Source organism: Cetorhinus maximus, chromosome 20, assembly GCF_964194155.1.
Source record: "Cetorhinus maximus chromosome 20, sCetMax3.hap1.1, whole genome shotgun sequence".
In the NCBI taxonomy this organism is placed as follows: Eukaryota; Metazoa; Chordata; class Chondrichthyes; order Lamniformes; family Cetorhinidae; genus Cetorhinus; species Cetorhinus maximus.
In genome coordinates, this window is record NC_135898.1 from 77,318,020 (window position 1) to 77,342,977 (window position 24,958).

The window sequence follows — 24,958 nt, forward strand, 5'->3', positions numbered from 1 at the left end:
TCAACAGCCGATTGCAGTCAGGAGTGGGTTCCACATCCGCTTCCAGTCCTGCCAATCGCGTTTGCACGCAATGTTAAAAATTCAGGCCTGTGATTTTCAAGTGCATTTTACAATGCCCTATACAGGGTAGATAGATTTTATGAATTTCCATTCCTGCTAAGCAATTCATGTGATGATTGTACATAGAACCATAGAAAAGTTACGGTGTAGAAAGAGGCCATTCAGCCCATCATGTCAGCGCCAGCCAAAAAGAGAAAAGATAAACTAGCTGCTAATTTTAATCCCACTTTCCAGCACCTGGTCCATAGCCTTGCAGGTTCCAGCACTTCAGATGCAGATCCAGGTACCTTTTAAATGAGTTGAGCATTTCAACCTCAACCACCAACTTAGGCAGTGAATTCCTCCCTGGCTTCCCTCAACAGCCGGGGATATAATCCATCTGGAATGGCCTCCTTCTGTGCTGTAACTTTTCTATGGTTCTATGGTTCTATGGTTCTATGGTTCTATGGTTCTATGGTGATTTATCCACCTTCAAGGATGCGGGTCCCTCCAGTACTTATTCACTCACTATGTTTATTGTATCTAATATTTCACACTCCTCTCTTTAACTGTACATATTGAGAATTTGCCATGGAGATCAGCACTTCCTAAGTGATTTATTTTAATGTTGAAGACTGTGTTGGGACTGCCAGTCCCCACAGCTGAATTTGTTGCTTACACTTCTGTTCAGTGCAGTTCTGTACTGGACAGACCAATTTATAAAATGCACTATTAAAGCAAGTCGACTTGGAAGCCATTTCCAAGCTCAACCAAAACTACTTTGGCTTCTTAAGTTGATTTAATTTGAGAGTAAGCCACTTATATTAAAAGGTGATGCTGTTATGCATTCAGTAATTGATCTTCCTCTTTCCAATTAAGCTTCATGATTGCCTGGATCTTACCAATACGTTTAACCATGCAATTTACAACATTACCTGATTTTCTAAAAGCAAAATACTGCAGACGCTGGAGATCTGAAATAAAAACAGAAAGTGCCAGAAATACTCAGTAGGCCTGGCAGCATCTGTGGAGAGAAAAACAGAGGTAACGTTTCAAGTTCAATATGACTCATCAGAGCTCTGAAATCCCGAAGAAGAGTCATAGTGGACTTGAAATGTTAACTCTGTTTTTCTCTCCACAGATGCTGCCAGACCTACTGAGCTTTTCTAGCACTTTCTGTTTTTATGTCTGATTTTCCCCCACTTGTTTGCTTCTTAAATGGACATTTTACTTTATCTTACCTTTGCTGTTCAGGGGAATCTCCTCCAGTCTTTCCACTTCATCTCATATCTCCTTGCAATTACATTTTTAAAAACTGATGTACAACTTGGGTGTTTCTGTGGAAGTCAGTTGCATGTTCCCTCCCGGGAATTAAAATTCCCGCCACGTTTACTGTCAATATTCTAAGATTGTCTCAATCTGGATGCAGGGATAATGGAGCGTAGACCCCAGGTGACCAGCATCACCAAATCTGGTTGGACATATTCCCAGAGGTTTCACCGCATGACCTCCTGCTTTTCCAATTAGAAAGTGAATCGACTTTTTATTATCTGATTGGATGACTCTTGAAGCTTAGTCAAACAGATGTTTTCTTTCCTCAGCTATATTTTTATAACCAATAAATGACAGTAGTCAAAGAAAATAAAAAAGAACAGTTTTTATAATGCTCCCAGGTTACTCGCAACAGTGTCCTGGAGATTAATCTTCAATTACTGAAAACTCGAGGACAGTATTGGAGAGTCCACAACCCCACAGGTGACAGTTATTTAAATTCTATAAAAATGTTGTGTTTATTTTATATTTATTATGTAGTATAACAAAGCAAATTAGCAGTAAGTGAAGTAAAATGAAGTGTACAAAGATTAGGAGGGCCTTAGCATATTCAATAATGGTTGAAATGTTTCCTGCCTTAGTGAGCCTTTCCTAGGAAAAACAGGGCAACTCCCTGATGCAGGAGACACTAGCCTCAAAACTGAGCTTGGATTACATTTTCAGGGCTCATCTATAAATATAACCTCAAATCCAAACAAAAACAAAGTTTTAAATCGAAGTGGAAATTCATTTCTGATTCCCCGGTTAGACTAGCCTGTTTTTTGTTTCAAACAGAAATGAACAGGAAGATTTCTTGGCTGGATGAGGGATTAAGTGAGCTGCCTCTGTAACGCAATGTGATGTTGTTATCAGGTAACATTCATCAGATATGGTAACAATTTAGTATAAAACATTCAGTGGGTACAGTAATATTAAGAGATGATGTTGATGCCGGTATAGAACGATAGCATTAACCTTATCGTATGCTTCACTACAAGAAATTGGCTTATTTCCAAAACTGTAATTACCAATGCACCAGTGTGATTAGCAGGTGATAGATTTTAAATTTTAAGCCATATGTTGATGTTTACCAGTTATTTAACACATATGAAAAACAAACAGTATTTTAAATACATGGTAACAACATAACAGCATTAACTACTTGTTACAGGCTTCATTATGTATTTTGCAATACAAAAAGTTTAACCCATTAACTGCTGGTTCTTTGTGAAGCCAGTTCCTTTTTAAAAATTTTTAAAAATAGTTTGCAATAACTTTGACTCAGGATCTTGCCAATGGAAACAAACAAATTTTGGGAAAATGCATTTATCAGAGAATGATGTTGTTTGCTAGCTCCTCGCATAGAGACCATAGAGGAGTGGTCACTTTGTGATAAGCACCTGGCTGTTTTTCATATGATGGAAGGTAAGTCAGAAATGGGAAGACCTTATCTCAGGCACTTCTAGGGTGGTGTAGATCAATGTCTGGGTGAGGTTGCTGTTTTGCTCTTAGCCTGGGAATTGAACTTACTCTCTGGGAGCAAATGGAACACACAAGGGGTGAAATTGATGTGATTTTGTGTTTAACTAACTTTGCCAATTAATTGGTAAATAAAATCTCTTTATTGAGATAATGAGAATATGTAAGAATCACATTAGTATTGCACAGTGGCAAAGGTTGAAAAATGTATCTCTCTCACTGTGATTTTCTTTTTGCCACTTTTTTCGAATTCTTTGTGTGTTCATCTCTGTCTTTCTGCTTCCACATTTTCTGTTTTGTTGTGCTCTCTTTCTTGCTTTGCATGGCTGTCGTACACTTTCTCCTGTTGTTTCCTTGGAAGAGTAGAAACACTGGGCAAACATTTTTTAATCTCTTTAGCCCACGAGTGTTGAGGCCAATCGTAATCTCCACAAATAAATTCAAAAACAAAGACATGTTTCAAAGTTTAATGTTGATTGGTTTTAACATTGAGTGTGAATCTGTGCTCATTCTTGCAATGTTGAACCTTTCACCCCCACAGCTTTTAAAAACACTTTTCCCCATGTACATTTTGCATTTTTCACATACATGGATTACCAAGAGCAGGTACTGAGTACTGTCTTCTTCATGGATTAGGGTAAGATTTATCAGCAGTTGTAGTCCTTGTGAATACTACACCAGTGGTTGCTGGTCAGTGGTGGTAGTTCCAATCAACCAGAGAATAATCACAGAATCACAGAATATTAACGGCACAGAAGGCGGCCATTCGGCCCATCATGTACGCACCAGCTCTCCAAAGGAGCATTATGACCTTGTGCCATTGCCCTGCCTTTTCCCCATAGCCCTGCACATTGTTCCCATTCAAATAATCATCTAATGCCCTCTTGAATGCCTCGATTGAACCTGCCTCCACCACACTTCCAGGCAGTGCATTCCAGACCCGAACCATTCGTTGTGTGAACAAGTTTTTTCTCACGTCACATTTGCTTCTTTTGCAAATCACTTTAAATCTGTGCCCTCTCGTTCTTGATCCTTTCACAAGTGGGAGCAGCTTCTCCCTATCTACTCTGTCCAGCCTCCTCATGATTTTGAACATCTCTATCAAATCTCCTCTTATCCTTCTTCTCTCCAAGGAGAACAGTCCCAAACTCTCCAATCTAACTTTGTAACTGAAGTTTCTCATCCCTGGAATCATTCTTGTAAACCTCTTCTGCACTCTCTCCAATGTGTTCACATCCTTCCTATAATGTGGCGCCCAGAACTGTGCACAATATTCCAGCTGAGGTCTAACGAGTTTCTTACATAAATTCAGCATAACCTCCTTGCTCTTGGACTCTATGCTCCTATTAATAAAGCCCAGGATGCTATATGCTTTATTAACTCCTCTCTCCAACTGCCCTGCCACCTTCTGTGATCTATGAATATAAGGCCATTCTACTCAATTTTTCCTCATGTAACAACCCTCTCATCCTAGGAATCAATTTAGTGAACCTTTGTTGCAGCCCCTCTAAGGTAACAATGCCATTCCTCAAATATGGAGACCAGCGGTAATCCAGGTGTGGTCTCACCGAAGCCCTATATAACTGCAGCAAGACTTCCTTGCCTTTATACTCCAAACCAGTTACAATAAAGGCTAACATACCATTTTCCTTCCTGGTTGATTGCTGCACCTGCATGTTAACATCCTGTAATTTGTGTACAAGGACATCCAAATCCCTCTGAATCCCAACATTTACTAGTCTCTCACCTTTTAAAAAAATATTCTGCTTTTCCATTCTTCCTATGAAAGAGGGTAATTTCACATGGAAATATACTCCATCTGCCAATTTCTTGCCTCATCACTAAATTAGTCTATATTTCTTTGTAACCTCCTTGCACCCTCCTCATAGCTTGCTTCCCCACCGACCTTTGTAGATTCTCCGTAATTTTAACTAACTTCCAGAAACTTGCATTGCAATCTTACATCCTGACTGTTCTGTGCTGTTGTGCCTCGCTTAGGAAATGATGTGAAGATGGGAAACTCCATAGGTGAAATCGTACTGTCAGTCTGCTCTCATTAGTCACCACCTTCTTTCTGGTGGACCTTGTCAGCACTACTTCTAATTGAATGGGTAAGGAGGAATGCTGTGGAATATCTAGGGGTCAACTATGTGGGAATGTAATTCTGCATTTGTTTACACCCATGCTTACCACTTGTGTGTGGGAATGGGGACAAATTATTCTGCCTTCCCAGAAGTTTGAGTTATTATATACAAGGTGTTAATACATCACAATCTGTCACCACAAAATGTCAGATATTAAAAATGTTTTTTAAGGTAAACTAACAGAAAAGACATAGGAGCATAGTAATTGCTAGATGCAAAAAGACCAAGGTGCAATGAAGAGTGCAGGAGGGGATGCAGGAGCAGCACCAGGCATACCTAAAAATGAGATGTCAACCTGGTGAAGCTATAACACAGGATGACTTGCGTGCCAAACAATGTAAGCAGCAAGTGATAGACAGAGCTAAGCAATCCCACAACCAACGGATCAGATCTAAGCTCTGCAGTCCTGCCACATCCAGTTGTGAATGGACAATTAAACAACTCACTGGAGGAGGAGGCTCCACAAATATCCCATCCTCAATGATGGAGGAGCCCAGCACATCAGTGCAAAAGGTAAGGCTGAAGCCTTTGCTACAATCAGCCAGAAGTGCCGAGTGGATGATCCATCTCGGCCTCCTTCAGAGGTCCCCAGTATCACAGACGCCAGTCTTCAGCCAATTTGATTCACTCCATGTGATATCAAGAAACAACTGAAGGCACTGGATACTGCAAAGGCTATGGGCTCTGACAATATTCTGGCAATAGTACTGAAGACTTATGCTGCAGAACTTTCTACGCCCCTAGCCAAATTGTTCGAGCTACAACACTTGCATCTACCCGGCTATGTGGAAAATTGCCCAGGTATGTCCTACACACAAAAAGCACGACAAATCCAACCCGGCCAATTACTGCCCCATCAGTCTACTCTCAATCATTAGTAAATTAATGGAAGGGGTCATCAACAGTGCTATCAAGCGGCACTTGCTTAGCAATAACCTGCTCACTGATGCCCAGTTTGGGTTCCGCCAGGGCCACTCAACTCCTGACCTCATTACAGCCTTGGTTCAAACATGGACAAAAGAGCTGAACGGCCGAGGTGAGGTGAGAGTGACTGCTCTTGACATCAAGGCTGCATTTGACTGAGTGTGGCATCAAGGAGCCCTAGCAAAACTGGGCTCAATAGGAATCAGGGAGAAAACTCTTCACACCTAGCACAAAGGAAGATGGTTGTGGTTGTTGGAGGTCAGTCATCTCAGCTCCAGGAGATCACTGCAGGGGTTCCTCAGGGCAGTCTCCTCAGCCCAATCATCTTCAGCTGCTTCATCAATGACCATCCTTCCATCGTAAAGTCAGACGTAGGGATGTTCGCTGATGATTGCACAGTGTTCAGCACCATTCGCAACGACTCAGATTCTGAAGCAGTCCATGTGCAAATGCAGCAAGACCTGGACAATATCCAGGCTTGGGCTGACAAATGGAAAATAACATTCATGCCACACAAGCCTCAGGCAATGACCATCTCCAACAAGAGAGAATCCAACCATCGCCCCTTGATGTTCAATGGCATTACCATCACTGAATCCCCCACTACCAGCATCCTGGGGGTTACTATTGACCAGAAACTGAACTGGATTAGCCATATAAATTCTGTGGCTACAAGAACAGGTCAGAGGCTAGGAATTATGCGATGAGTAACTCACTCCCTGACTCCCCAAAGTCTGTCCACAATCTACAAGGCACAGGTCAGGAGTGTGATGGAATAGTCTCCACTTGTCTGGATGAGTGCAGTTCCCACAACACTCAAGGAGCTCGACACCATCCAGGATAAAGCAGCCTGCTTGATTGGCACCACATCCACAAACATTCACTCCCTCCATCACCAATGTACAGTAGCAGTGGTGTGTACCATCTACAAGATGCACTGCAGGAATTCACCAAGGCTCCTTCAACAGCACCTTCCAAACCCATGACCACTACCATCTAGAAGGACAAGGGCAGCAGATAGATGGGAACAGCACCACCTGGAAGTTCCCCCTCCAAGTCACTCATCATCCTGACTTGGAAATATATCGCCATTCCTTCACTGTCGCTGGGTCAAAATCCTGGAACTCCCTTCCTAACAGCACTGTGGGTGTACCTACACCACATGGACTGCAGCGGTTCAAGAAGGCAGCTCACCACCACCTTCTCAAGGGCAACTAGGGATGGGTAATAAATGCTGGCCCAGCCAGCGAAGCCCACATCCCATGAATGAAAAAAACTGCACCTTCTACCATCCTCGTAGTTGCATGATACAATGATAATGAGGTTTTTGACTAATCTTGGCAATTAATCTTAATCAATTAGTCCACAACAGATGCAGACATGTGGAAAGGAAAACCACAGTGATGGAAAGCTTTGGGAACCATAGGTCCAAAGTCACGTGTTCCTCCCCGATATGCCGCAATTACCATATGTTAGGTCTCAAATTATTCATATACTGTCTATTGTGATGCCAGGTAATTCCACTGCCATCCACCTGCAGTATAGCAGCCTGTGGTCTCTCATTTCTCGTGCAAGTATCAAGCTATGACCCCTGCCTAGGAGAGAGTTCTGCATATCTGTACTAGTGATAAGAAAACCTACAACCTGAAATGCTTGGTGTAGAAGTGAATTTTTTGATGGAGCGTAAAACATTTACTTTGATTATATTTTGAGTTCATGGCTTAATGTGGAAATATATTGACTTGATCTTGCTGGAAAAATAATGGCATATTAATGACACAAACTATTATTATTGGGCAAATTGGACAGCATATTTAGGGGATTAAGTGCAATGCCATTGGTTATGAATCTCCAGAGCTTGCTGCTTGATTTATGCCACTTCACCATTTGCCTCACATAAACATCATCTTGCCTCCAACCTCCTCTTAATTTTTCACAATGTTCTGGATTTGCAAACTAATTTGATATAAAAGTGCCTCAGAAAGTTAAGTCTAGTAATTGCCAGTGTAAGTACCTTTCACCAATATGATCATTGTTAATCCAATGTCAGTCAAAATTCTTCTAAGGCATTTTTACAGTGTAAAGTTTTAAATTTTAATTTTTCTCTTACTTTTCCTTTCTGTCTCATTTCTCTCTCTCTTAATCCAATCTTTCTTTCCCTCTTTATTTCTCTTTCTGTACCTGATTTGACTCTAATTCACTATTTCTTTCTTCAGCATGCCTCGGTTTCCTTCTCAATCTCTAAATCTCATTGGTTCAGGAGATACATTGTTAGTCCTGTCATTTACTCAGGTCCCAAATGTCCCCTTGTCCTTGCCATGCTCTTACCAACTCACACATTATAACTAACGGTGCATACGAGATGCTCTGCTCCAGCAAGATCTGGAATTGTTTCTAGAAGTTTGTGGGTGTCAATTTTGGATGTGCAGGAAAAACAGGGTATGATCCATGCATCAGAATGGAGAGGTCTGAGTAACATCCAATATTGGCTGTCACGCTTCATTAGCATCGTCAATAAGGCAAAGACTGATGCAAGATAATGCCATTGCTAACAGTGCAGTGGCCTTCAGGTAAATGAAGGCCAGGGGTAGGGTGGGAAGAAGCAGAATCTGGGGAGGGATCTGTGCCCAGAGGCAAGAGATAGGGCTTAAGGGAGAGGGTACATTGGACCTTTTTGGGGGAGGTTAGAGAATTAGCAATCAGTGGTTGGGGGTGATTGTCAGATCACTGATAATTGGTGGAAAGGTGGGATAGTGGCTGTCAGCAGCCAGCAATATGGTTTTGAAATGTGGGATTGAGGGGAACTCCTGCTCCTCTTGGCTCAACATTCAGCTAAGTACTGGGACTTTCCTGCTGGTTAGTATCATGTTATGCTTTGCAAGTTCAGCACTTGGTGAATGAAGTGTGAGGGCATTCAGAAATCAGAACTAGACCCTGAAAGATATGCAGGAACAAAGTTTAAATTAACTATTCTGTAATTAAAATGTTCCTGCCATACAGTCCTACTACGAGCATATCTATTTTATCCAATATGAGGGGTGGAACATTTCCCATTGGGAATATGTGCAAACTTCCTGCTGACTATATTGGAGGCTCAAGACACCATTAGCTCCAAAACCTACCACTATACAGCTGATTTTTCTGGACCACTGTATATTATTGTAATGTTTATACATTTGAACAGTACATCTGTTTTATCATGGATTAAGACACGAGAATGAATCCGACAAAGTTAGATTTTAGAAATAATAGTTGCTCATTTCCTCTTCCTGGAACTTCTTGTTTTGTTTGTGTAAGGATTGGCAGAACAAATGAGTTTGTATTGGGACTTCAAGTGAAACACTTTAAAATTTCTCTGTAAACCAGTTCTTTTCCTTTGTTTGCTTGTTGGCTATTTACTGTTGAATCAGCATCTATATGACCTTTACAATACAACTTTGCTCTTGTCTTTGACTCTTTTATCAGAAATTTGACTTGAAAAAGGTTATCATTTAGCAGAAAGATAAACAGAGAAGAGCTTTTTGGTAAGCAGAATGTTAATGATTGGAAGACCTACACTGAATCCAGTTTGAAAGTGTGTGAGTAATCCATTGTTTATGTACAACTATTTTGATCCTTTCGGTTGGTGACCTTTGAAAATCAGGACATTCTCTGAGTTATAGTTAGGTGATTTACTTTCTTAATTCTGTGACTGGCATTTTGTATGAATTATCCTTTATTTATCAAAATAAGTTACATTTAAATGGAGCTCCCAGAATGATTCAAAACAAATGAAGTTCAGAAGTAATTGATTATGCTCTGTCTTAAAGGGAAGGAATCCTTATCTGAATTGCTGCATTGAGTTGCAATTACTGCAACTCTAAAGTCTAAAAATTGCACTTTGCAACGTTATCACACGAACACATGCAAAATCAAAATCCCCTGACTGCAATTTAACGACTATAAATAATGAATGGGAAACCGCTACCATAATGCACAAAGGGACTGGATACAATTTCTTCAAATGTTCGTACCATAATATTGTACAGCTTAATTTCCAGTTAAATGTAAATGGAAGTATTCAAGTGTACTTTTCAGCACTTGCTTAAAAACTGATCAGACAGCCTTCAATAGCATGATGAATGCCATTTAAAGGTCAAAATGAATTCAACTCTCAAAGGCACATTTTAATTTTAAAGATAATTCTTTGTTATTTATACACCTTCAGTTAGAGCACAGGGTGAATTGGGCCACTTCGCATGCATCATCAAGGCTGCTCCCTGGTAACCAGCAAGTCATGTACAAGTATTTCATGCAGATTTAGTCATATCAGATCTCACTCGATTTCATGAGTTTGCCCTGACTAGTTGAGCCTTGTGAGCAACTGGGCAATGTTGGAACAGCCAGTGAGAACTCACAGATGGGGGAATGGGAAGTAATGCACAGCCATAGTTCTTTCAGGATGCAGCCACTATTAAAAGAGGGCTGCTAACTTCTTGCTAGGTATAAATCTGCAAGTGACTGATCAGGAGTCAGAGCACGTCTGTTTTATGATATTGCTTCAGAGACCCTTCTGGAAGAAATACGGCAAAGGAAAGCTGCAGTGTTTGGGACTCAGAGTATTCTTCCCACAGGAATTCTACCTCAGCTTATTTGGCATGAAGTGATGGACAAGAGTCAGTTCCATATCTAATTGCCAAGGGACATGGAAACAGATGAAAAAAAAAGTTTAACAGCAACAGGAAATCTGCCAAAGTGAGGCCAGCAAATATTGCAACAGCCCAATTTGATGGGCTGATTATGCGTGACACACAAAGCTTCCACTTGCTCTATTAAACCATAACTGAGGCTGCACGCTAAAGCATTACAAAACAGCTGTTTCCAGGCTTTACATGCATGGCCATACTCTAGCAGGGTAAACTTCAAACAACAACTGTTACATTGCCATTTTGATCAGTGAATCCACAAACCAATGTTACAGAACAACCTTCCTGCCTAATGCATCTTCATTTACTCCTATATATTGGCTGGGAAGCAGGTAAACATTTGGGATTCACTCTTCATGTGCTCGTCAAGCTTTCACATCTCAACTACTCTTCTCTTGCAGAACAAGCCAGCAAGCCTGAACTGGTGACGGGCACTGTAATCTTACACCTTTGAGTCAGTTTATGCCTGAGAACATAGAGGGAGTGAGTTAGGACGAATCTAGAGACCTCCCTGAAGCTAGGACAAGGACTTTACTCTGCCTGCTGTGCTTCACTTGCTTAGTTTTGAGCACACCTCACATAATTAACTCACATTCTCATATTTTTTTGTTTTCTGTAGGTGAACCAAAAGAACTAACCATGGAGCTCATGGTACCCAAGAAGCCAGCAACTCACAGGATTACCTTCTTCAGTAGCAAAGTTTACTCTGGGGGACTTAGATAGTCCATTTGAGAAACGACAGTGGGTGAGACACAGAGAATGAGTGAGCAGATGTAGGCAGATGTGGAGGATAATGAGCCTGACTGTTGAGGGCTAAATTTGTTTCTTCCCTTGTTTCGCAATACTGGAACTTGGACCTCATGGGGCCTGCATTTAAGAGAAGGGTGCTGTCTGAATGTCACTATTTCTTGCATGCATTATCAGGCTAAGCATCCCAGTAATTATGGTTCAGAATGTGGAACAGTCCACTACTAACTACCGTGCAGTTGTATATGACTATTTATAGAATTGTAATCCAATATGGACACATTGCAACCACAGGAATATCTGTATTGGAGCCCTAGTAGTAGAGGTCCTAATCCCAGTCAGGGTATCTCTCATGAATGCTGAGACTACAGCTATAGAGGTTGGGCTCCAGTCTGCAATATATTCTTGTGTCCAGCTTCAACAGGCTAGGTGGGCTAGGTGATCAGTTAGATAATGTCGTTCTGCAGGACTGTCCTTGCATTCCTACAGAGCTCAAAGTACAGAATGAGAAAATTCTCAGCAGCATGGAGAATGATTGGAATAATCACAGGTAACTGCTGCTTCTCAAAGTGACCTCACATTTGGTTCATCCAGTCACCCGCCAAATGATAAATTTTCCAGCCAGCCTTGAACAAGCATCTCATTAGCACCAGTCATGGGGACATCTCATGACCCAGCACAAGGAAGCACAATTGCAAGAGCCTTTCACTGACCTTCAGAAACTGTCCACCTCACTTACTCCTGTCATTAGTGAAGTATTGAGAAGATTAGGATGCAGAGCACAAGAAGTGCATACTATCATCAAAGGCCAAAAAGTGCTGGTCATCATTTGTAGGGAATTTTCATTTCAACTGCAATAAGAATTTTCTTCTGAGGCTGTTAGATAAGGCTTCGGTAGATGGATGTTTGGTATCCGTGACAATTAAGTTAGCACAGAGGCCAATGTGACTGAAGGTATGTTAGTCCACTGCACCTGTGATGAGTGTTCGTTCATTGGGTGGATGTGATATTTAGCTAAAGTCCTTCTCTATAAGAGTTTACTGTTTGACTCTAGTTGTCTGTAATGATGTTTTAGTAAGGAAAGCTTCTAGCTGATCATCTGCATCTGGACTCTCAATGTGCCTGGGCCTGTAGATTTGGATTGGGGTAATGGAGGGTGTAGACAATTTAGCAATTAAATCTGGTTCGGATTCTTCCTCTCATCCTCCTCCTTCCTCCTCCAAATAGCGCAAAGACAGAAGGATTTCCATTAAGCGCTCATCCCCAGCAGTGACAAATCTTATTGTGAAAATAATGGGCAAAACCTCCAAAATTAATCAAAAAGCAAAAAATGCAAGTGCTGAAACATTCTGCTCTCACCAAAGGTTCAACTACACTTTTACATATGATCCAAGTAAGGTGCTGTTCATTTAAAGAGACTTCTGCCCTGAATGTGCCTGACTGTTTAATGTGGGCGAACTGAGAACACAATACATTCGCCAAGAATACTCCAGGGGATCGCGTCTGCACTGATTGCATTGTAATTCACATTGTTTGTAATACTAATGTGATACCCTGGCCTATTTTTGCCAAGAACACCATCAGTCTTTCTGAAGGCCCAGCTAGAAAATGATTTGTGTTGCACAGTGAGTGCAGATCTGGTGAAACTGATCCCACCCAATTTCCCAGCACCCACTTGTGCATTACATGCTAGTCATGCAGAATGGAAGATTAGTCCCGGGATGTCTTGCTTCTGCATGGCGCTTGAAACCCTCCCACTTCCCCTATACATCTAGCAAAGTGGTTTCAGCATCACTCAGCTGTGTTAGAGCTTCCCCTACAACTGGGGAAGTAGCTGGAGCAAAGAAATGTATATATAGTCTGTAACAGATTTTAAAATAACTCCGCACAGGCAAGCAGCAGCAGCTTGAGCGCATGCAATTGGTCAAAAATTAGGCTTTGAAATTAGTCTTTCTTAATTGTCTTGATTGTTGGAGAGATTTTGCAGGTTTGAGCAGTGCTGAAGATTGCTGCTGATGGTGGTCTGGGAAATCTTCATTCTAACCCGCAACCTCTACCATCTAGAAGGACAAGGGCAGCAGATGCATAGGAACACCACCACCTGGAAGTTCCCCTCCAAGCCACTCACCATCCTGGCTTGGAAATATATCACCGTTCCTTCACTGTCACTGGGTCAAAATCCTGGATCTCCCTCCCAAACAGCACTGAGGGTGTACCCACACGACATGGACTGCAGTGGTTCAAGAAGGCGGCTCACCACCTCCTTCTCAAGGGCAATTAGGGATGGGCAATAAAAGTGCTAGCTTAGCCAGCGACGCCCATGTCCCGCGATAGAATAAAATAATCAGACCGCTGGTAACATTCCTTTGGCTGTCTGTTCCTGCACTTTCAGTGTTACTTCTTGGCATTTACAAAGATGGATGGTATTGCAGATTTGCATTTCCATCGTGTCAGATTGGCCATATTTCTAACCAATCATCTGCTAATCTTATAATAAATTGGTGATATCTTCAGTTCACTGTAAACATTGTTCAATTTTATTTTCACTATTTAGCATAATTGAAGAATTACAGAATCACAGAGTTTTAATGACACAGAAGGAGGCCATTTGGCCCATCATGTCTGCACTGGCTCTCCAAATGAGCATTATGATCTAGTGCCATTGCCCTACCTTTTCCCTGTACCACTGCACATTGTTTCTATTCAAATAGCCCTCTAATGCCCTCTTGAATGCCTCGATTGAACCTACCTCCACCATACTTCCAGGCAGTATATTCCAGACCCGAACTAATCGTTGTGTGAACAAGTTTTTTCTCATGCCACATTTGCTTCTTTTGCAAATCACTTTAAATCTGCGTTCTTCGACCTTTTCTGTTACCTCCCCAAATAAACTCCAGCAAGGTAGTTAAATACAATTTCCCCTTTAGCAATCCATGCTGGCTCTTCCTTATCAACCCATATTTTTCCATGTGACTACTAATTCTATCCCGAATAATTGGGGAGAATCTTCGGCTCAGGGAGGGGGGTGCGGGGCCCACTCGTCAAGGAGTAAAATGACACGGGGTGACATTGGGTGTGCGTCGCGATGTCACCGCGCGTCATTTAGATTTTCAGTTCGATGGGCACACTCGGCTGCGCGCCCACTGAACTGTCAAAGGCCTATTAAGGCCATTTAACTAACAATTAAAATAATTAATGGAGCTGCTCGTCCAACCCTAAGGTTGGGGGGCAGCCGAAGAGCCCAGGCGGCCTTGGCATTTTTCATGGAACCTCATACACGGGCGGGATGAGGTTTCATGAATGATTTTAAATTTTCTCAAAAGTTTTTATTGAAATTAATGCACATGTGACAGTTTCACATGAGGGGACATGTCACAATTTTTTTTAAACACTTTTTTGAACTGTTAAAACTTAAAACTAATCTCCCTGAGGCACAGAGGTGCCTCAGGGAGATTTCTGTGCTCTTTTGCCCACATGCGCGAAAGAGCGCACTCCTGACTCAGGGAACTCCACCTTCCCCGTGCCTGCACAGGGAGCGCATAGCGCTTCCAGGTGCGTGTCACGCTGGGTGGGCCTTAATTGGCCCGCCCACGTAAATTGGCAGCGCGGACCTGATCTGGGGTGCTGATCGGGTCCGCACCCACCCACACCCACCCCTGCATAACCCCCCCCCATTCTACACATTGTTTCTACAATCTTGCCCACCACTGAAGTTAAACCGACTAGTCTGTAATTACTGGGATTATCCTTACAGCCTTTTTTGAACGAGGGTGTAATGTTTGCAATTCCCCAGTCCTCTGGCACCTTCCCTGAGCCTAGGAAAGACTGAAAAATTATGGCCAGTGCCCCTGCAATTTCTACTCTCACTTCCTTCAATATTCTCGGATGCATCTCGTCCGGTCCTGGTGCCTTGTCAGCTTTATGTACTGACAGTCTGCTCAACACTTTCTCCTTATCAATTTTGAAGGATTGTAACATTCTGACAAAAAAAAACTGCAATAAATGTGCATGCATACTTGCACTGAATCTGTTATCTTTATGGACTTGTTCATATTAAATAAAGGCTGAAATAAAAAAAACTATGATATAGTATAGTAAATAATGGCACCTGTCTGCTGCAGTCTGTGCTTTATATCATCCTGTAGAAAAGGAATGAATGGGTACTAAATTTATTTAGCCAAAAACTACACAAAATAAATGTCACTGTTATACAGCAACTGATTATGTTATGTTATTAACATAACATTAAATTATGTTACTTTTCTGATTAACATAGAAAATTGTCCAAAGCATTTGGTGGATTTACATTTGGGTTTAAGGAGCCCAGAGTTCTCAAGCAAATATTGGGCCCTTGCCATACAACAATTTCATTTAAGCATAGTATACAAGAAATGATTTGCTTTATTAATGCAGTATGTACATTCTGTGAGCTTATTTCTTCATGCATTTATGACAGGTTTGTGTTTCAATAGATATGGGAGGGGTGCAGGATGTTGTGTGGGTAGAGTCATAGACCTTTGAATGATCTTGGTCCCAGGGCCCCAAGAATTCTTAATCCAGCTCTGGTCGCAAGGTTCTTGACCTAGGTGTAATCAGTGACAAAGCTTGCCAAGGCAAGATTGAGATAATAGGGGCTGTAGTCAAACCTTGATAAAGCAAAACAAATTTTAAGGAAGCTCTTAAATGATATGAGAGTGAGATGGAGAGGCGAAGAGATTGAAGGAGGGAATTTCAGAGACTGAGGTCTTGATGACCGAAGACACACAGCAGCCAACAAGGCGGGAAGGGGGTTGAACAATAGGCTCCTCTCAGAGAAACAGAATTCTGAGGGAGTAGTAGGACTGAAGGATGTTATAGCAACAAGGAAGGGTGAAGTCATAAAGGGATTTGAATAGGATGAAGAGAATTTGAAAATTTGAGGTGTTGAAGACTCAGTGGGATGGTGGAGTAGGATTTTGTGAGATTGGATAATGGCAGCAGAATTTTAAATGAGCTGAAGCTTATGGATCTTGTCCAGGAGCGCACTTCAATAGTTTAGGCTAGAGGTGGAAAAATAATGGATGAGGGGTGTAGTGTATTGGAAATTGCATTGTGCATTTTACCCACTTAAGGCTACCATACACCCATATACCAGCAAAGGGAGTCTAGAAGGTGAATAAAGGAATCCTTGTTTAACAGTACATGCAACTCTGATTCTGAATGCTTCTTACTGAATCTTGCCGAATCTTACTGTTTCTTCTCAAGAACTTCACAATGGCAACAAAGATGCTGAGAAATCGGAAACATTGCTTTCAGGTATGAAACTTTTGGAAGGTCTTTGTCTACTTTCTGCAGTCAGCATTTTAAGTTGGGGATTTAGGGAACACATTGAAGCTATAGCTTGTTGTTAGACACACAAGAGGCACTCCAGCTCAGAATTAGGGACAGGAAAACTGCACTGTGTACACACACACACATACACATATCAATTTCACTAAAATGATCTTCTAAAGGAAAAAGAAATCTATGATCAGCATACAGTAGTTTTTATTTGAAATGAATGCAAACATGGATCCCTGATCACTTACTATCATTACATTGCTGATCAAGATGGCTGATCAACTGGCCTGTGCCCAGTTGACCACATTTTAATATGCATTTGGAGCTATCATCAGTAGATGAAAAAAGGAAAAAGCCCTCATTTCTCCACAATGGAGGTGAAGAATTGGAAGATAGCTTTGAGACACATTTTAGGGATAAATGGGTTTTTTTCGGGTTGGCAAGCTAGAACAAGTAGAGCACCACAGGGATCGGTGCTGGGACCTCAACCATTCACAATCTACATCAATGATTTGGATAAAGGGACCAAATGTATAGTAGCCAAATTTGCCGATCACACCAAGATAGGTAGGATATGTAAGCTGTCCAGAGGAGGTAGAGAGTCTGCAAAGGGATATAGACAGGTTAAATGAGTGGGCAAAAATTTGGCAGATGCAGTATAATGTGAGAAAAAGTGAACTTGTCCACTTTGGCAGGAGGAATAGAAAAGCAGCATATTATTTAAATGAAGAGAGATAGCCGATCCACCATCTACAAGGCACAAGTCAGGAGTGTGATGGGATACTCCCCACTTGCCTGGATGAGTGCAGCTCCTACAACACTCAAGAAGCTTGACACCATCCAGGACAAAGTAGCCCGCATGATTGGCACCCCTTCCACAAACATTCACTCCCTCCACCACTGATGCACAGTGGCAGCAGTGTGTTCCAGCTACAAGATGCGCTGCAGAAACTCACCAAGGATCCTTAAGCAGCGCCTTCCAAACCCATGAACACTACCATTTAGAAGGACAAGGGCAGCAGACCCATGGGAACACCACGAGCTGGAGTTCCCCTCCAAGCCACTCACCACCCTGACTTGGAAAAATATCGCTGTTCCTTCATTGTCACTGGGTCCAAATCCTGGAACTCCCTCCATAATAGCACTGTGGGTGTACCTACACCAGAGGGACTGCAGCAGTTCAAGAAAGTAGCTCACCACACCTTCTTAAGGGATGGGCAATAAATGCAGTCCTATCCAGCAACACCCACACGATGTAAATGAATTTAAAAAAGGAACTCAGTGGTACAGAGGTACCTGGGCGTCCTGATACATGAATCACAAAAAGTCAATATGTGGTACAGCAAGTGATAAGGAAGGCAAATGGAATGTTGGCATTTTTTGCAAGGGGAATGGAATATAAAAGTAGAGAAGTTTTATTGCCACTGTATAGGGCATTGGTGAGACCATATCTGGAGTACGGTGTACATTTTTGATCTCCTTATTTGAAAAAAATATAAAATTGTATTAGAAGCAGTTCAGAGAAGCCTTACACGACTCATTGCTGGGATGAGGGGCCTATTTTATGAAGAAAGGGTGAAGGAATTCTCTTCCCCACAAAGCCGTGGAGGCTGGGTCATTGAATTTATTCAAGGCAGAGTTAGATTTTTGATAGACAAGGGAGTCAAGGGTTATGGGGAGTAGACAGCAAAGTGGAGATGAGACCACAACCAGATCAGCCATGACCTTATTAAATGGCAGAGCAGGTTCGAAGAGATGAATACCCCATTCCTGCTCTTAGTCCTACGTTCCTTCTTATGCCTGCACAAGGTGAGAATTAAAAAAAAAAATTCATTCATGGGATGTGGGCTTCACTGGCTGGGCCAGCATTCATTGCCCATCCCCAGTTGCCCTTGAGAAGGTGGTGGTGAGCTGCCTTCTTGACCCACTGCAGTCCATGTGGTGTGGGCACGCCCACAGTGCTGTTAGGAAGGGGTTTCCAGGATTTTGACCCAGTGACAATGAAGGAACGGTTATATATTTCCAAGTCAGGATGGTGAGTGACTTGGAGGGGAACTTACAGGCGGTGGTGTTCCCATCTGTCTGCTGCCCTTGTCCTTCTAGATGGTAGTGGTTGTGGGTTTGGAAGGTGCTGCCGAAGGAGCCTTGATGAATTCCTGCAGTGCATCTTGTAGATGGTACACACTGCTGCTACTGTGCATCGGTGGTGGAGGGAGCGAATGTTTGTGGATGTGGTGCCAATGAAGTGGGTTGCTTTATCCTGGACGGTGTCAAGCTTCTTGAGTGTTGCGGGAGCTGCACTCATCCAGGAAAGTGGAGAGTATTCCATCACACTCCTGACTTGTGCCTTGTAGATGGTGGATAGGCTTTGGGGATTCAGGAGGTGGGTTACTAGTTGCACTATTCCTAGTCTCTGACCTGCTCCTGTAGCCACAGTATTCATATGGCTAGTCCAATTCAGTTTCTGAATGGCCACAAATCAGGAAAAAATGCACTAACAACCTATTTCATGCCCAAGAAAAATACAATATCCAAAAAAGTTGTCTTCAAGGCAAAAATGAGAGAATTGATCAACGTTACACACAATTGAGGCAACTAGCAACTAAAAGTGACTTCGGTGATGTTGAACATGTCGAATGAAAAATCAAAACACAAATAATAAAAGGTGGGACTTCTGGTCAACTATGCCAAAAATAAGTGGAGAATACAGAAAACTGTCAGAACTGCTGGAGTCAGCAAGATCATTATTGCTTTCAGAGTTTAGAACTACTGAAGTTGAGGCTGCCGACTGCCAAACTCCAAGGTGAATTCCTGGGAACACTGTTCATCGCTCACATGCCAAGAAACCACCTGCAAAGCAATAACAGCCGCCAACAAAGCAGAGTTGTGATTTGTCCAAAGAATGACTGTGGCAGTGCTTACCCACTCCAGACAGAGTGTCCTGCTACTGGTAAACAGTGTAAAGCCTGTGGAAAATCCAACCACTTTGCTCATGTTTGTTGCTCATCAGAAAAATCAACTACTAAGACCAATACCATCAGAAGGCTGCCATGTGTGCATACCACAGCAAAACAGGTGAGAGAATGTAGCCACGGTAGAGGCGGATGACCCTGAATACACCAAATACCATGATGGAATAGTGAAAAATTATGATATCAACAAGATAATTTTGCACCACAAGAAGGATCATATTGGCCAGCGCTGCCTGCCTGTGAAGCTCTGGTGTCTTGTCTGGAGCCAGCACTTGTCTGCGGGTCTTATCAGCCTTGTCTGCAGCAAGAACAGCCTGTTCATGATGCTCTGGGACCTTTATATAGCCAGCACCACCTCTCCCGCGGGGTATTGTCTGCAGCTAGCACTGTCTATCTATGAGGTGAAAATTTAGCACAAATTGCAGATCCCAATTGTGTCCAGTTTAACCCTGAGATGGGCTTCAAACCCCACACCCAGTCTATCACCAAGACAGATCATTCCAACCTCCAGAATATCATTCATTTAAGCCTCAGTCCCTTCAATGGTAACAGTCTTACATATATCAATGTCACCTTCAGGTTCCATTTCCTGAATGCTCTTTTCATCAGCCTTCCCAGTTCCACCCTATGCAATCACCAACTCAACTAAAGTCCTGTCCTTTCTATCCTAGCTTGTACAAGATCTCCCACATCTATCACAACTACTCTAGCCAATTACCACTAGTCCCCTTTCGCAGTACATTGGGCTAAAAATTGGATTTTGCCCGTTTGTGGGCATGGAGGTTGCAATACACAGTCACCTTGTGTCCAATTGAGGTGATGTAGGGAGAACGCAAACGCGCTTTCTGGCCATCTCCATGATTATGGCATGCTGCCCAGTGCTAAACGCGTTGCTGACTGTCTGCATGCTCAGCAGGGGGCCCAGATTTGTGTGAGGCTAGCATGACTTAAAGCTAGTTGGCACTTCACTAAACCAGCCTGTACCTCTTAAAGGGAAGGTGTAGTCTGGTTGCAACAAGTGCTGGAACTACTTCAAAAAGTATTTCTCACAAGCAAAAAAGCAATGTGTGAGGGGAGAGCAGGCCAGAGAGAGGGCAATCAGGTTCTCCAACGCAGCACTTAGGGAAGGAGGAAATGTTCTGTTTCCACAGGGAGCATGAGGTCCTCTTGGCATGCATTGTAAAGGCAATGGGCTTATGGGTAGATGGCCACAGTGGTCAATGCAAGCAGTCTGGCCCCAAGCACCGAATTACTGGCACAGCTGTCACTGAGGCTGTTGCAACTGGCATTGCTGAAACCATCCAGGTTGATGGTATGCTTATGCACCTTCTCAAACTCTAAATCAATCTCATCCTGCAATCTGTTGTGAATTACAAGTTGCAGATGGTGTGACTGTGGACAATCCACCCACTCCTTCCCTCACCCCAGCACTCCACTTCCTCAAGAGCTGCCACCTGACCTCCCAGTGCAGCCTGACAATGAAGGGTGAGGAGAGAGAGGTCAGACGAAGAAGCATCGCCTCTTGACCTGAAACTCGCAGTCACAGCTCAAATAGTGGCACTGTATGTACTTCAGCAAGCAATAGTATGAAGGTTCCAGCATGTGGTGAGTCATCAGGCACAAGCAAGGCTAGGGATAAGGATAGTGTGTGTACCAGCTCCCTGGAGGGTGAAGTCACAGACATTTTCTGCTACAGAGGACTCAGATGAGGACTTTGATGCGAGGGGACTGTATAGGAAAAGACTGATGGGCATCCACATTGAAATGCTTAGTGCATTGACAAGCCTGCCACAGAACCTGTTGGCACTGTCAAAGAGTCCAGCTTCAACCTGGTACAGGGTTAGGTGTAGATCTTGGAGCTCATCCTTTCCAGCTTGGAGATGGTGGTCAACTCCATGACAGCAATTGCAGATCCAGCTGTGACACAGCATCTGGCAGCTGTTGCCTCAGCTTTTATTGCAGCACAGGCAGAAGCCACCCACCATCTCGTTGCTGCAGTGGAAACTCTGACTGATGTCATGAGACCTCAGCGTGTTGCCATGCAGGCTCAGAATGCTGCCATCATGGCTGCAGATACCAGTGCTCTAAGGGACATAAAGACTCTCACAGCAGACAGCAATGAGTGATTCAGCATTATTCGAATTGCTGAGTTTCCACACTGGGAGAGTGGCGGTTGCTCCCTGGAGCATGAACCTGCTGTCCTCTCCCAGGATGACAACACTTGTGCTCCCACCTTTGCCACTCCTCCAGTGCCCTTGCTGATTCCTCCCAGCCAGCCAGCCCAGACTGTCCACCCATGTTGAGGTGGTACAGTCTGAAGCCAGGCCCTCAAGACCTAGAACTGCCCGTGGGTGTCCTGCAAGGCCATCTAGGGTCTCCCCCAGTGAAAGTTAGCAGCCTTCCTCCAGCTATGCTGCAGCCACTAGGCTAGCTTTGCATAAATGTACTAGGCAAAGGCACTCACAAGGCATGCACTATGTGAATTCACAAGGGTGAATAATTGAGTTATGTATGTATTATTGGACGTGTTATTGGATAAAGTTGTTATGAAATCGTTTTTTTTTTTGTTGATGTCTTTCATTTCATGATTTTGGCCAAGAGGATTCTGAGATGGTCTGCAATGGTGGAATGGTGGGGAATTAGACCATAAGACCATAAGACATAGGAGCAGAAATTATGCTATTCGGCCCATCGAGTCTGCTCCGCCATTCAATCATGGCTGATACGTTTCTCAACTTCTGGAGTGAATTCTGGAGTGATACTGATGTGAGGATGTTTTCAAGGGAACCAGAGTCTGATAAGCCACTCATGGACACCTTGTCTGGAACAACAATGTCCCAGATGCCTCATCCCTCCCTTCCTCCTCCTGAGCTGCTTGTTGAAGGCTTGGTGGCAATAGCGGTGCTCTCATGATGGCCAGGCTGTGTAGGGCAAGGCAGACCACCATAATTCTAGAGACGTCCTTCAATGAGTATTGTAGCTTTCCCCCGCCGAGAGGCCCAGGCAATGGAATTGGTGTTTGCGAATGCCGATGGCTTACTCCACACATTCCTCGTCGCAGAATGGCTCTCGTTGTAGGAGTGCTGTCCACATGTGATTAGGTGGGAGGAGAGTCATGGGCCAGGTATAGAGTGGATAGCCCTTGTTGCTAAGCAGCTTCATTGTGGCAATTCAAAGATGGCGGGAGCGGCTGATTGGTGCAGGATAAAAGCACCATGACTGCTGCCAAGATGGTGTGAATTCACCAACAAGGTGTTCTGTGCTTGGCCACGCACCAACTATATATTAAAGGAATGGAACCCTTTGCAGTTTCGGAACACCTCTCTGTTGAGATGTGATATCCACAGAGCCATGTGTGCAGTCAAAGGCTCCCTGCACCACTGGGAATCCATAACCCTGGAAAAGACACAGGCCTGCTCATCCTGCTTCTCTCTGGTTAGACAGAAAACCATGAAGTCCCCTCTCCTCATGTACAGGGTCTCTGAGCCTCCCTGAGGCAACAGTGCACAGTGATGCTGATGATATCGCTGCTCCAATCTGGATGAATCCTGAGGCGTAGAGATTGAGGGAGGCGGTAGAGTTGGCAGCCAGTGACAGCGTCATCCTTGCTCTGCTTTGCTGCTGCTGGTCAGATTGGAGGAGGTGGCACAGTTCAGTGACCACTTCCTTGGTGAAGCATGGCTGAGGTAGAGGTGGGAGCATATCCTGGGTGTATTGAGAGCCTTCCTTCCTCTGCAGACAACTTCCCTTCTCTGCAGCCTGCGCTTCATATCCCTCTTATGTTGCAACACTAACCCCCATGACTGAGAGCAAGCTTTCTGCGCAGAGACCTTCAAACTCCACTCAACTCCTTGCAAAGGTCCAGCACCTCTCCCTTCTGGCTGAAAGAACTTGGGGGTTACCATTGACCAGAAACTGAATTGGACTAGCCATATAAATACTGTGGCTACAAGAGCAGGCCAGAGGCTAGGAATCCTGCAGCGAGTAACTCACCTCCTGACTCCCCAAAGCCTGTCTATCTACAAGGCACAAGTCACGAATGTGATGGAATACTCCCCACTTGCCTGGATGAGGGCAGCTCCCACAACGCTCAAGAAGCTTGACACCATCCAGGACAAAGCAGCCTGCTTGATTAGCACCCCATCCACGAACAATCACTCCCTCCACCACTGACGCACAGTGGCAGCAGTGTGTACCAGCTACAAGATGCACTGCAGGAACTCACCAAGGCTCCAAAGACAGCACCTTCCAAACCCATGACCACTACCATCTAAAAGAACAAGGGCAGAAGACGCATGGGAACACCATGAGTTGGAAGTTCCCCTCCAAGTCACACACCATCCTGACTTGGAAATATATCGCCATTCCTTCACTGTCACTGGATCAAAATCCTGGAACTCCCTCCCTAACAGCACTGTGGGTGCACCTACACCATATGGACTGCAGCGGTTCAAGAAGGCAGCCCACCACCACTTTCTCAAGGGCAATTAAGGATGGGCAATAAATGCTGGCCTAGCCAGTGACACCCACATCCCATGAATGAACAAAACAAAATTTATGTGGGCTCCTTCAACAACATAGTACACAGTACATCTACTAGTTCTTCAGCAGCAAAAGAAAGTCAAAAGCATCTCACCTGACAGTTCCAAGCCGACCCCTTTGAAAGCGTTGTTGGTGACTCCCTCTTGCAGCTGATTGTTCATGTTTAAGAGAGGGTGTTAACGGGACCTTTGAGACCTGAAGTGGTAGATCGGAAGCCTGATCAGTGTTAGACATTGACTGATGTTATGATCTGCCCAGTCTGCATGCTTCTGATGCATGGATTGCATGCTTTCGCCACCGTCCTTGCAAGCATGCTGATTGGTGGGAGCTGTGCCGCAAGATGCGATGCCATTTTAATCCCCTTCAGGCTCCTGTACCAAAACCAAGCTGAATTTTGTGGCCTTTAAATCCTTGACCTTGTTTTAAAATCCCTTTAATGGTTTTACTCCATTCTGACTCTGCAACTGATCTAACCCCATCCAGCAAATGCCATCCACTCTTCTGATTCTGCTCTACTGAGCAACGCAACCCCCACCACCCTTTCCATCTTTATCTCCAACCACCATGCCTTTGGGTTCTAGAATTCTGTTCATGAAGCTTCCCTCCTTTCTCTTTATTCCTACTTCGTAATGCCTGTCACATCGCTCATGAACTGCCTTGGGATGTTTTGTTTTTCAAAAGTTCTTTATAAATGTAAGTTACCATTTAATTTGCGTCAAGATTTCCAATTAATAATGGCATTGGATCAATAACTTATATAAAGCATTTTGAAAGCTAAGAAGTCACTTCTCGAGGT

The 24,958-nt window shown here is 43.5% G+C and overlaps 1 long non-coding RNA gene across 1 annotated transcript; it reads left to right on the top strand.

Annotated features, from left to right (window-relative positions):
* The first annotated feature begins 1,676 nt into the window (after positions 1–1,676).
* On the top strand, positions 1,677–16,478 carry LOC144694480 (uncharacterized). The gene is made up of 3 exons (XR_013579761.1): positions 1,677–1,794; positions 9,363–9,475; positions 11,202–16,478. It is a non-coding gene; the product is annotated as an uncharacterized LOC144694480 (long non-coding RNA).
* Positions 16,479–24,958: the final 8,480 nt, after the last annotated feature.